General features: G+C 41.1%; 1 protein-coding gene across 1 annotated transcript in view; it reads right to left on the bottom strand.

Moving 5' to 3' along the window:
• LOC109926723 (eosinophil peroxidase-like) overlaps window positions 1-11,801 on the bottom strand; it is a 93,352-nt gene that overhangs the window by 68,676 nt on the left and 12,875 nt on the right. The gene's annotated exons all lie outside the window — the stretch shown is intronic.

Raw genomic sequence — 11,801 nt, 5'->3', positions numbered from 1 at the left:
TTCTGAAGAAGGGTCTAGGCCCGAAACATCAGCCTTCCTGCTCCTCTGATGCTGCTTGGCCTGCTGTGTTCATCCAGCTCTACACCTTGTTATCTGAGATTTGGAACTCATCATTTAGGGAATGACATTCACTATTCACTCTTCAAAGTAAATCATTGATGTGTCAATACACTGTCCAATCATCCAACCCATTCTCTGTCTAGCTCATCACTAGCTCCGCAGTATTTCAAACATTATTAACGCCCATTGAAGCAATCTGTTCCATCAATTTGTGATGATGTGAAATCAATTCAGCGTGCCTAAGTTCATTTTGTTTGATCCCTGAAGGGAAAATCTGTTTTAAACATCACTGACAAGAAGAAGTGTTTAAATGCAGAAACAGGATTGTGTGACTGTTAGAGATCTGAATAATATATTCAATTGGAAGACTATTAATAATCGTTAAATCATTTTAAATTGGAAGGTGAAATGCAGGAGATTTAGCGTAAGCAAATTAAGTCAAGCAAAGAATCCTGGTAACGAAAGCAAATCTTGAGTTGCTATAGGATCTGAAGAAAGGTGTGGCATGGCCTTCAGACAGACCTATTTATATTTCTTGTTTAATTCAGACATTAATGGCTATATAAAGATAATCTCTGTGAGAGAGTATATTCTTGTGTTTTTTGTTGCAATAGACTGCAGTTTGAAAACAAAATCAATCTAACATCCAACTATCACAAAGTATGTCCAGTCTTTCAACATAAGGTAAAAGGTGAAATAGCAAGGCCAAATTCAACTAACTTTCAATAATTTGATGGGTATGTCAACTGGAAACCAGAGTACTTCTTCTTCTTGGAACATTGTGCCCATTTTGAAACCTTCATCCCACAGTCCGCCCTGGATTTTCAACAGATCTCACAAAAGAAAGGAAATGCCCAAAATGCATGCTGCTCCTAGATTTCTCCCATCTCTCACCTTTACCTATATCCAGTAAATGTTTAACTTTAACTAACTGGGACTCTCATCTATTGAACATTTTCATAATGGCATGTTTGAGGAAAACACCAAGGTAGAAACTGCTTTCAATTTTTTACAAACCTGAGGAATGTCTCCAGACCGGAACTGTCTCTGTCCAATGACTTCCCCCTCCTCTGGAATGTGCTCTTTTCCTTGATTAAACTCTGAATTAATCAGAAATTCCTCAATTGATGGCATCCTGGTATTACTTGGAGAAACACTGTCATCTGAGTGTTGTGGAATGGTTTTAGCTAATACTTCTATAGCTTTGGTGGTCTGTACCATCTGGTCATTTGGATCACTTTCCAGAATGTTCTCATCAGAATTTTCCTTAGTATATGTGTTACTGACATCAAGATCTTCCTCCTTCTCTAAGTTCACAAGAAAATCCTCAAGAGAGCCAATTGGCCTCTTCATTTGACTATTTTCCAAATCTTCTGCATCTTCTTTTGGTTGTTCCTCAATTCTGTCTACTTCACAAGAGTTTCGTAAATCTGCAGCACCATCCTGTGAAAAGATTAGTTGATTATATTGACTTTGGCTGAATCCAGTTTCTGAAACTTATTAGATGTTACAAATAGTCACATGAAATACCAGAATTTCACCGGTGGATGTGAGCAATTTGATCTCATTGCCTTTGAGATCATCCATGGACACTAGACACCATTGGAAACCAAAAATACTTGAATATTAATCAATGAGAATCTGTCCCATTAGGCCAGTTACTGAAAAACAGATTTGCATCTTACACTGCTTCTTTCATGATCTCAGGATATCCAAAAGTACTTTACATTTAATTAAGTACTTTAGAAGTACTGTAATTTAGGAAACCAAACTTCCCCATCAAGCCATATTATCAAAGAGAGGTTCTCCCCAAGTCAGTTATCAAAACAAAGCTGCTTTTTAAAATTGTACTGGAATTAACCACTCTCTGAAATAGGGGAGCTGCACCAATCTTGAAAACCAAAGTGTAGATAAGTGACTTTTGTCAAATCAGAGGTATCTCCCTGAACCAGGTAACGAAAAATAATGTCTCCCAAAAACCAACTACCCCAAAATACACCTGATTCCCAAATCATTCGGCTGAAACCAGAACCCACCCCAAATTAGGCAGCTGAAGCCAAGCCTAAGACCAGAAGAGGTAACTTCTTCGTTGATACTTCCTTTCCCATAATGGAACATTTGACAGCAGTTTTGCACATTCCCCTGACACTGTATTATAAAACTCCAATTAATGCATAAGCTGTCAGAGGAGTTGTTGCCATAGCAGCCTTGTGATGTGGTACACCAAAAATAGCTAAAATCAAGTTCCACCTACCTGCAAATTTTCTTCCATTTCGATATTTTCTCTTTGAATAGATGCTGGTTCTTTGAAAGTAACACTTATTGAATTTGGCATTGCATCGACTGCCTGACCCGGAGTGTTAAAAGCAGACAGAAAGCCTCCCTGCTCTTTTCCGTTATAGCTTGTGGTACTCTGACAGTTGAGAGCTTTGTCAGAGACCATCCCAGTCAGATCGTCAGATTCATCCTTAAAATCCGGAACAGGCAATTGTTTGCTGACAGGAATACTATTTTCAGGATGCTCACATATTTCAGGGGTAGACTGTGATGGCACAGAGTGCAGAGGGCATGTAAACAGTGTTCGAGGAATTTTGACAGGGCTAGAGTCTGCTGATTCACCGTAAGGAGACATGGTACGAACTGTGAGCTCCTTAGAAATTTGAAGAAGCTGAATCTGGTTGGATCTTACTAGCACACTACCAGCTGTTGGTGATGCCACTTCAATAATCTGAGAAGAAATCAGAGGAGTTTATATTGCCCTTAGAAACTCAGTTGTAAGTTCCATCAAATCTTTCCAATTGATCATTTAACTGAAGCCACGGACATACGCATCAAGAATATGCATTCAGAATGATGCAGCAACTTCATTTGAAACAGTACATGCTGACTTTTTAATGACACACTGCAACATTCATTTTCGGTTAATCAAGACAGCATCTAACGAACTGCATTAAAGACAGAGTACCAACAACACAGCATTCTGAGCAGTAATGTTCAATATGGAGAAGGAATGCTTTAAAATACAGTGATACAATTGGGACCAACCATGGATAAGCAGCTGGAAGATCCATGGGCACAATTATGGAATTTATAGTAGAGGCAGAAGGAGGCATAATATTTGCCAAAAATATTTGTGAATGAGCCTGCATTACTTTCATTTCTCCAAATAGTTGGTGCCTACGGGCTATCTGTAGGTGTTCACAGATTGACAGCACATTTTTTGATTGTACCAGTTGTTCAAACAGTTTTGAGGAAAATTGGACTCTACAATATGTCTAGTAAGATGCTAATCTGAACAGAGTTCACTTATTTAAACTGTATCATCTAAGTCGTGATTTTGCTGGTTCTCAGCCACAGAGAATTACACCACTCAGTGCATTAAAGGTGCTGTATCCCTAGAGTAGAGTCAACCTTGTCCATTCTACTCAAAAATGGTACCTTTCATTGTATGTTAGGCAGTGACATGGAAAGTTGTGAAACTCACGAGCATCGTCAGGCAGCAGGAGAACAGCATGAAAGTAGGGTTAACAGAGGTACCCATACACAGAGACAAAGTAAGAATTACTTACAGGAAATGCAAATGGAGCTTTACCTTCTGCCCGTCAACATAGACAGCATATCCAGTGACTCGCACGCCATTTGAGGTCCCTGCAGCATCGATAGTCACTGGCAGCCAGCTGATCAACACAATTCCAGGGCTGGGGCTTGCTTCTATCTGAACATCCAGTGGGGCATCTGGGGGGCCTGCATCAACCAATAATGTCAGTCAAACAAGGACCTGCACTAGTCAATACATTCACAACTCAATCTATGCCATAAGGCACAGGTACACTGCAATGTCCAACAGTTTGCATAAACTGAGAAAGAGCAGCCCTTCGGGAGTGCAGTGATTTTACATTACAAGTGCTGACAGTTTCTTTCTCTCTACCCTGCTGAGATTCCACATGATTTTGAAAATGTCAATCAAATCTCCTCTCACTCTTCTCTCCAAGGAATAGTTCCAACTTCTCTGATCGATCCTCATAACTGAAGTTTCCCATCCACAAAACCATTCTTATAAGCTTCCTCTGTACTCAAATGCAATCATACCCGTCCTGAAGTGTGGTGCTCAGAGCAGTACACTATACTCCAGCTGATTCATGTCTTAAACCTCCTTGATCTTTTTATCCTTGGCCTCTATTAATAAAGCCCATGATACCTGTATGCTCTATTAAGACTATTTCCATTTGTATTTCCATCTTTAATGACTCATGAATATATACATGTAGGTCCCTCGGCTCCTGCACACCCTTTAAGAATAGTTAGTAAAAAGGACAAGATTGAAGCCTTTGCAACCGGCTAGAGTCATCTACTAAATGATCCATCTCATCTATCTTCTGATACTGTCATTAGAGCAGCTGCCAGTATTTAGCCAATTTGATTAACTCTTTGTGCTATCAAGAAATGGTTTTTCATGTTCTATAAGGAAAGGATGATGAGCCGCAGTAGTAGTGGGGAGGATTATGCTTTAGATTTGCTACATGGCCAGCCAAGATTTTCTAGAGTGGCTATGATGTTGAACTGTTCAATAAAGTGTAAATTACCCAGGTTTTGCCTGTTCACAACAAATCCTTGTTGATTAGAGTTCAGCACAGGCATGTTCCTGTGAAAATGAAGGACAGGAATGGCAGGACTCAGGAACCTTGAAATGACAGGGCAAATTATTAGCTTGGTCCAAAAAATAGGAAGCATACCTAAAGTCTAGGCAACTAAAAAGATCCAAAGTTTTTGAAGAATATAGAGAAAGTAGTAAGCGGCTCAAACAGTGAGTTAGGAGGGCTAAAATGTCTTTGACCAGCAGGGTTCCAGAGAATCTCAAGGCACTTTATACATTATATTTCAGGAGTGAGGGTAGCTAGGGAAAGATTAGGCCCACTCAAGGATAAAAGGAGGGAGATTATGTGTGGAGCCAAAGGAAGTCGGTGAGATCCTTAACAAGTACTTTACATCAGTATTCACCAAAGAGAGGGCACGAGGGATGTTGAGATTAGGGAAAGGTTCGGGAATACTCTCGGGCAGATCATCATAATGAAGGAGAAAGCATTGGTGTCTTGAAACACATTAAGGTAGACAGGACCCCAGGGCCAGATGGGATCTATCCCAGGGACTGTGAGAGGCAAGGGAGGAAATAGCTGGGGCCTTAACAGATATCTTTGTATTCTCTTTGGCCTCAGGCGAGGCTCCAGAGCACTGGAAAATGGCCAATGTTGTTCCTTTGTATAAGGAGGGAAACAGAGATAATCCAGGTAATTACAGGTCAGTAAGCCTGACATCAGTGGTGCAGAAGCTGTTGGAGAAGATACTGAGAAACCCGGTTTATTCACATTTGGAAGTGAATGGACTTGTTAGTGATAGGCAGCATGTGTCTGTGTGGAGAAGGTCATGTCTCACCAACTTGATTGAATTTCTTGAGGCGGTGACAAGAATGATTGATAAGGGAAGGTCAATAGATGTTGTCTATGTGGACTTTAGTAAGGCATTTGATAAGGTATCTCTTGGCAGGCTGGTGCAAAAGATAGAGTCTCAAGGGATCCAGGCTGTGCTGACTAGATGGATACAAAACTGGCTTGGTCATTGAAGACAGACAGTAGTGGTAAAAGTATGTTTTTCAGAATTAAGATCAGTAATACTGGTGTTTCGAAGAGATCAGTGCTAGGACCTTTGTTGTCTGTAATATACATAAATGATCTGGAGGAAAACGTGCGTGGTCTGATTAGTAATTTTGCAAATGACACCAACTGGCGGAGTTGCAGATAATAGTGAGGATTGTCAAAGGGTACAGTGGGATATAGGTAGATTGCAGATTTGGGCAAAGTAATGGCAGACGAAGTTTAATTCAGATAAATGCAAGGTGATGTATTTTGGACGATCAAATTCAGGTGTAAATTGTACAATAAATGGCAGAACCCTTAGCAGCATTGATATACAGAGGGATCTGGGTATATGAAGAGGTCCACAGATCCCTGAAAGTGGCAATGCAAGTGGATAAAGGTGGTCAAGAAGGCATATAGCATGCTTCCCTTCCTCAGCTGCGGCATCAAATATAAAAGTTGGCAAATTATGCTGCAGCTGTATAAAACTTTAGTTAGGCCACACTTGGAATATTGTGTGCAGTTCTAGGCACCACACTACCAGAAGGACGTGAATGCTTTAGAGAGGGTGCAGGGAAGGTTTACTGGATGCTGCCTGGTCTGGAGGGTTTTAGTTATGAGGAGAGGTTGGATACACTCAAATTGTTTCACTGGAAAGGCAGAGACTGAGGGGCAACCCGATAGAGGACTATAAAATTATGAAAGGCATAGATAGGGTGAATAGGCAAAGACTTCTTCCCCACGGTGGAAAGGTCAACCTCAGCAGGGCACAGGTTCAAGGTAAGAAAGGGAAGGTAGTGAAGGTAGGAAGAAGTGTAGGGAAAAGTTTTTACACAGAGAGTGGTGGGTGCCTGGAATGCACTGCCAGTGGTGGTAGAGGTAGTGGAAGCAGGCATGTTAGCAATTTTTGAGGCATGCCATGATAGACACATGAACAGGAGGTGAACAGAGGGACAGGAACCATGTATGAGCAATAAGTAGTGGGTATAAAATCAGGATTAGGAATCGGTGCAGGCTTGGTGGGTCGAAGGGCCTGTTCCTGTGCTGTAATGTATTGTAAAACCAAGGCAAATTTGGCTAAATATGACACATCAATCTATTTTCAGTCATCAAAGTAATGCAAGGTACCATTGGCAGGGCCATCAAGCAGCAGTAAGTCAGCAAAAACCAGCTAACTGATGCCTCAGAGATAGTAGGAACTGCCGATGCTGGAGAATCTGAGACAACAAGATGTAAAGCTGGATGAACACCGCAGGCCAAGCAGCATCAGAAGAGCAGGAAAGCTGACGTTTCGGGTCTGGACCTGAAACGTCAGCTTTCCTGCTCCTCTGATGCTGCTTGGCCCTCTGTGTTCATCCAGCTCTACACCTTGTTGTAACTGATGCCTCAGTTGGGTTTTGCCAGGTTCATCCAGCTCCAGACCTTATCCCTTGATGCAAGCATGAACAGAAGAACTGATTTCCAGAGATGAGGTAAGAGTGACTATCTAATATCTAGTCAGCATTTGAGCAAGTTCAGCATCAAACGGTCTGGCAAAATTGAAACCATGGGAATCAGGAAGGAAACTCTACAACAGCTGAAATCATTCTCAACACAAAGGAAGAGACTATTGTTGTGGAGCCTAATCGTCTCAGCTTCAGAACATCAGTGCAGGGGTTCCTCAGAGTGATGTCCTGGCCCAAGCATCTTCAGCTGCTTCTTCAACAGCCTTCCCACCATCGTAGTACTAGAATTTGGGATTATCACTGATTAGAGTACAGTTTTCAACTCAGGCAATGCCTATATGCAATGACTTCAGGCTTGGGTTTTTAAGTTACAACTGACATTTGTACAACATAAGTGCCAGGCAATGATCATTTCCACCAAGTGAGAATCTCACCTATTCCTCTTGGCATTCAAAGGGATTGCATTTGTTGAATTCCCCACACCCTTGATGTCCCCATAGACTAGAAACTTTACTGGAATAACCAGATAGGTGCTGTGGTTACAAAAGTAGGTCAAGACTGAATATTCTGCAGAAAGTAACTGAACTCCCTACCTGCCAAAGGTTTTATACCAGCTACAAAGCACCAAGTTAAGAATGTGATAGAATAAAATGAATGAACCAAATAACCAAACAAATTAACCAAATAAAATGCATAACGAAATGTTCTGCAATTGACTGTGTGACAGCATTTCCAATAATCCTGAAGAAGCTCAACACCATTCAGGACAAAACTGCCTGCTTGACTAGCACCCTATCCACACACAGAAGTAACACTGCTGTTCCGTTATAGTCACTGAGCAAAATACTGGAACTTCCTATCTAATACAACTATACAACGCAGCAGCTCATCAGCATCTTCTCAAACAAAGTTAGGAATTGGCAATAAGCATTAATATTGCCAGCAGCATTGACACCACAAACAAAGTACTCTAAACAGGTTTGGGTGTCTGTACCTAAGGAAGGAATATCAGACTTAGAGGGGATGCAATAAGGGTTGGCTAATTTGATTTCAGAGGGTTGTTCTCTAAGAACAGATTGTATTTCATAAGCCTATTTTCTCTGGACATTGGAAGAATGAAAAGTGAACTTACTGAAACATAAGAGTATGAGAGAGCTTACGGGGTAGATGATAAGTGGCTATTTCCCCTAGGTCCAGAGTCAAGAACTAGGCAGCATATTCTCAAGGTAAGGTGTTGGCTACTTAGGACTGAGATGAAGAGAAATAGCTTCACTCAAACGGTTGATCAACTTCAGAATTCTCTAACCCACTGGTGCGTGGATGCTCCAATGTCAAGTATATTCAAAGTCATTTTGGAAAATATGGGGATTAAGCAGAAAGGGTGAGAGACAGGAAGGTTGGGTGGGAAACAGGAAAGGTAGTCAAGTGTCAATGAGGTGGGCGCTGCTGTGGCAGACAAGAAAAAATGAGGGCACTTCAAGACGGAAGAGCTCTCAAAAAATTACTAAGTTATTAAAATTATTGCTGGCCATGGTTGCTTGGCTATAATTGCGGAGGAGGAATCCCTTTCATAGGATGGCCTATGGCATCTCCTGTGTTTCCGTTGCCATAGTAACTCTGAGACCGGGGGGTTCTGGTACATACAACCTGCCTGCTAAGTGGATGCCACCAACGAATTGCTAGATTTTATCTGCAAGGAGAGATACCTTTGCCATTCACAAGATCCACACTTCCTCAAACTGGTCCCAAATAGCAAGCTGATTGCCATAACTGATGATCTACCACTGCGGGGCAGCTAGCTGCTTCTGTAGCTCAGTTGCATCAGGTAAGATCATCTGGAGATGGAAATGTGCCTATCTACTGATTTACCAGCAACGTTTTGGATTCCCATCGCCCTCCCCTTTCCTGCCTCCAACACTGCCTCCATAATATTCCACCCGTTATTTCAGAGATCAGTGGAAACATCCAGTACTGACTCAGACAGTATGGTGAATACATTCCAGTTTGTCCATGCAGTGGACCCAGCAAACCTAAATACACACAGAGTCTGCTAACAGTGAATATGATACAAACTGTAAAATCCATTCAGTCCCAACATCAAAGGCTAATTACCCTAACAGGCACTCCCCTCCAGCTTTCTAACAATGCTTCCTGCACAAGCTACAATTGATTCAGAATCGACTACCTGCATTATATCCCACATAAATCCACTCTCCAATCATCCCTGGTCTTATTACCTCCCACCATCTCTGCTCATTGATCTCAAAATCTTTGTTTAAAAATGTCCTCATGGCTGCACTCCAGCTTCCTTCCATATACCAACTGGAACCCTTCACCCTTATGACACTGGTTGACTGTGGATTCATACCCTCCAATGCTGGCAAAACCTTCAGCCATCAAAACTCTGGAATTTTGTTCACTAAACCAATTCAACCCACTACTTGTCACCTCAAATCCTAGCTCTTCAATCACATGGTCAATCTAAACTTCAATTTGTATTCAACTTCCTTGCTACAATGTTCTATTTGACCTCCCAACATCTTAAGTGGTTGTATATTCCTTGTACTGAGGAGATAATTTGTGATGGCACTGACCTCCTGGTAAGGTTGAGAACTGAGTACATGTGCATTTGAGCTGCCGTCGATCCAATGGTAGTTCCCATGGTATTTGGTGTGGTCTGGCTTCCACTTTCACCTTGTACTTCATATTCGGCCTCAGGTTCATCAGGGAGTAGGAGTAGTTCCCAGCTTTCACCACTGTGTACTCCTCCTCATTGAGGAAAATCACATGGGTGTAGTTACTGTTGCTTGGCAACCAAGAAATGTCCGCTGACGTTGCGGTAATAGCCTGAACTTTCAACTGCATAGGTGCAATGCAGACATCTTTCCCCACAAGCATGCTGCTACATATGATATCAGAGTTTCCTTTGTCAGTCACACTCTGCACATAGATGCGGTAAGCTTTAGAATTAAGGTCTAGTCGCTCAATTACAGCTTTGGTTGGTGAACCAAACTTGATGTTCATCCGCAGCTCTTGATCCACGTAGATATTATAGCTGAATATTGTGCCCCAACCACCTGGCACCAGAGGGGACTCCCAGCTGACAATGATGCTCTTGGCAAGCTGTTTAATCAAGTTCAGTTTCCTGGGGTAAGGCACCACATCCTCATCATATTCGGCCACCTCTTCTGTATTGAGAATGAGACCATTGCTCACAAGGCTCTCTGGCTTTAGTTGTGACCCATGCAGACCGAGCTCCTCATGAAGGCTGGAGATCTCCAGCTTTTCAATGCTGTTTTTCCTCAGTGAAAGGCTTTTCTCACTGCCACTATGGAAACTAATCTCCTGGAATGAACTGTGAGACAGCTCATTGATTTCTGGGGGTTGAAATGCTAACATGTCCTCATCAGATACACGTTCAATAAAGTTTGAAGGGACTAGTCCTCTTCTCCCATCCATCAGCTCTCCTGAAAATAAATTCAGGACATATTGAATGTTAAAATTCCAAAGGTGAAATGCAAATAAATGAGAAATAAATAGCTGAGAAAGTTTTTTTTGATAACATTCTACAACAACTCCATAGGATTGCAGACATGCATAACAAAGTTCCACCACTCTAATGTGCTGAATCCTTAATTACTAGAGACAACATAAAAGCATCAGACACTATAAAACCTGGAGACCCACTACACTACACACCTCGTGTAAACATTAACTGGGAATTCATTTGTACATCTAAAAATGGAAATATATTGAAACTGAGTGGTTGTACGTAGGATTTTCATACTTGTAATGTGTTTCACTGTAAATAAATGCTTATTATTGTATGGAAAGATTGGCAACAGTTCCATCCTTTACCACTTGGCTTTTTGGAACACAGCAAGGTAATAGAGAATGCATGGGAAGTTTGAAAACCAAGAACGTTTTTCAAATGGAAAACAAAGATCAGTGTGGCTACTGTGAAAATTGGCAGAGCATAGATATAAATTGTCAGGGTATGATCACACAGTGACATTCTCAAAGTCTGAACTGTATGACCAGTGGAAGAATGAAAACAGATGTAATGCCTCTTTGAAAGAGAATGGGGTAAAATATGAATGAATTCCATCAAATTGGTGCTCATCTTTTCAATATTAACAAAGGTTAGAGTTCTTCGAATGAAGTTTATAATAAAAACAATCTATGAAATGAGGCATGGTCAGAATTTGATAATCTTGACAAATCAATATCCAATCAATGGAAGAATATATCATGGAATTTAACAGATTGCACAAAAGGTTGAAGAAATTTAATCCATAATAGAATTTGAATTACTGCATTGCGCTGAGACATTGCATATTGATGACTAGCTTTAACAGGTATGCTATTCTCAAGTAAGGAGGTCTGCTGGATTAGATGCTTGCTGCCTTAAATAAAACTCATGAGGAAATTGTCATTTCCTTCAGTCTTATTGGAATAAATGAGAAATTCTGTGGTTATAAAAAGAGCCAAACAGTCAATAATTGCCAGATTTCAGTATTATCCAGAGATTGGATTCAGGATCAATAACACAAAGAATTAAAGACAGGTAGAATTAAAATGAAATAACAAGATGTAGAGCTAGATGAACACAGCAGGCCAAGCAGCATCAGAGGAGCAGGAAAGCTGACGTTTTGGGCCTGGACCC

The sequence above is a fragment of the Rhincodon typus genome, chromosome 26 (genome assembly GCF_021869965.1).
Source record: "Rhincodon typus isolate 14 chromosome 26, sRhiTyp1.1, whole genome shotgun sequence".
In the NCBI taxonomy this organism is placed as follows: Eukaryota; Metazoa; Chordata; class Chondrichthyes; order Orectolobiformes; family Rhincodontidae; genus Rhincodon; species Rhincodon typus.
The sequence above is the reverse complement of the archived record's forward strand: the minus strand, read 5'-3'. Positions and strand labels throughout refer to the sequence as shown.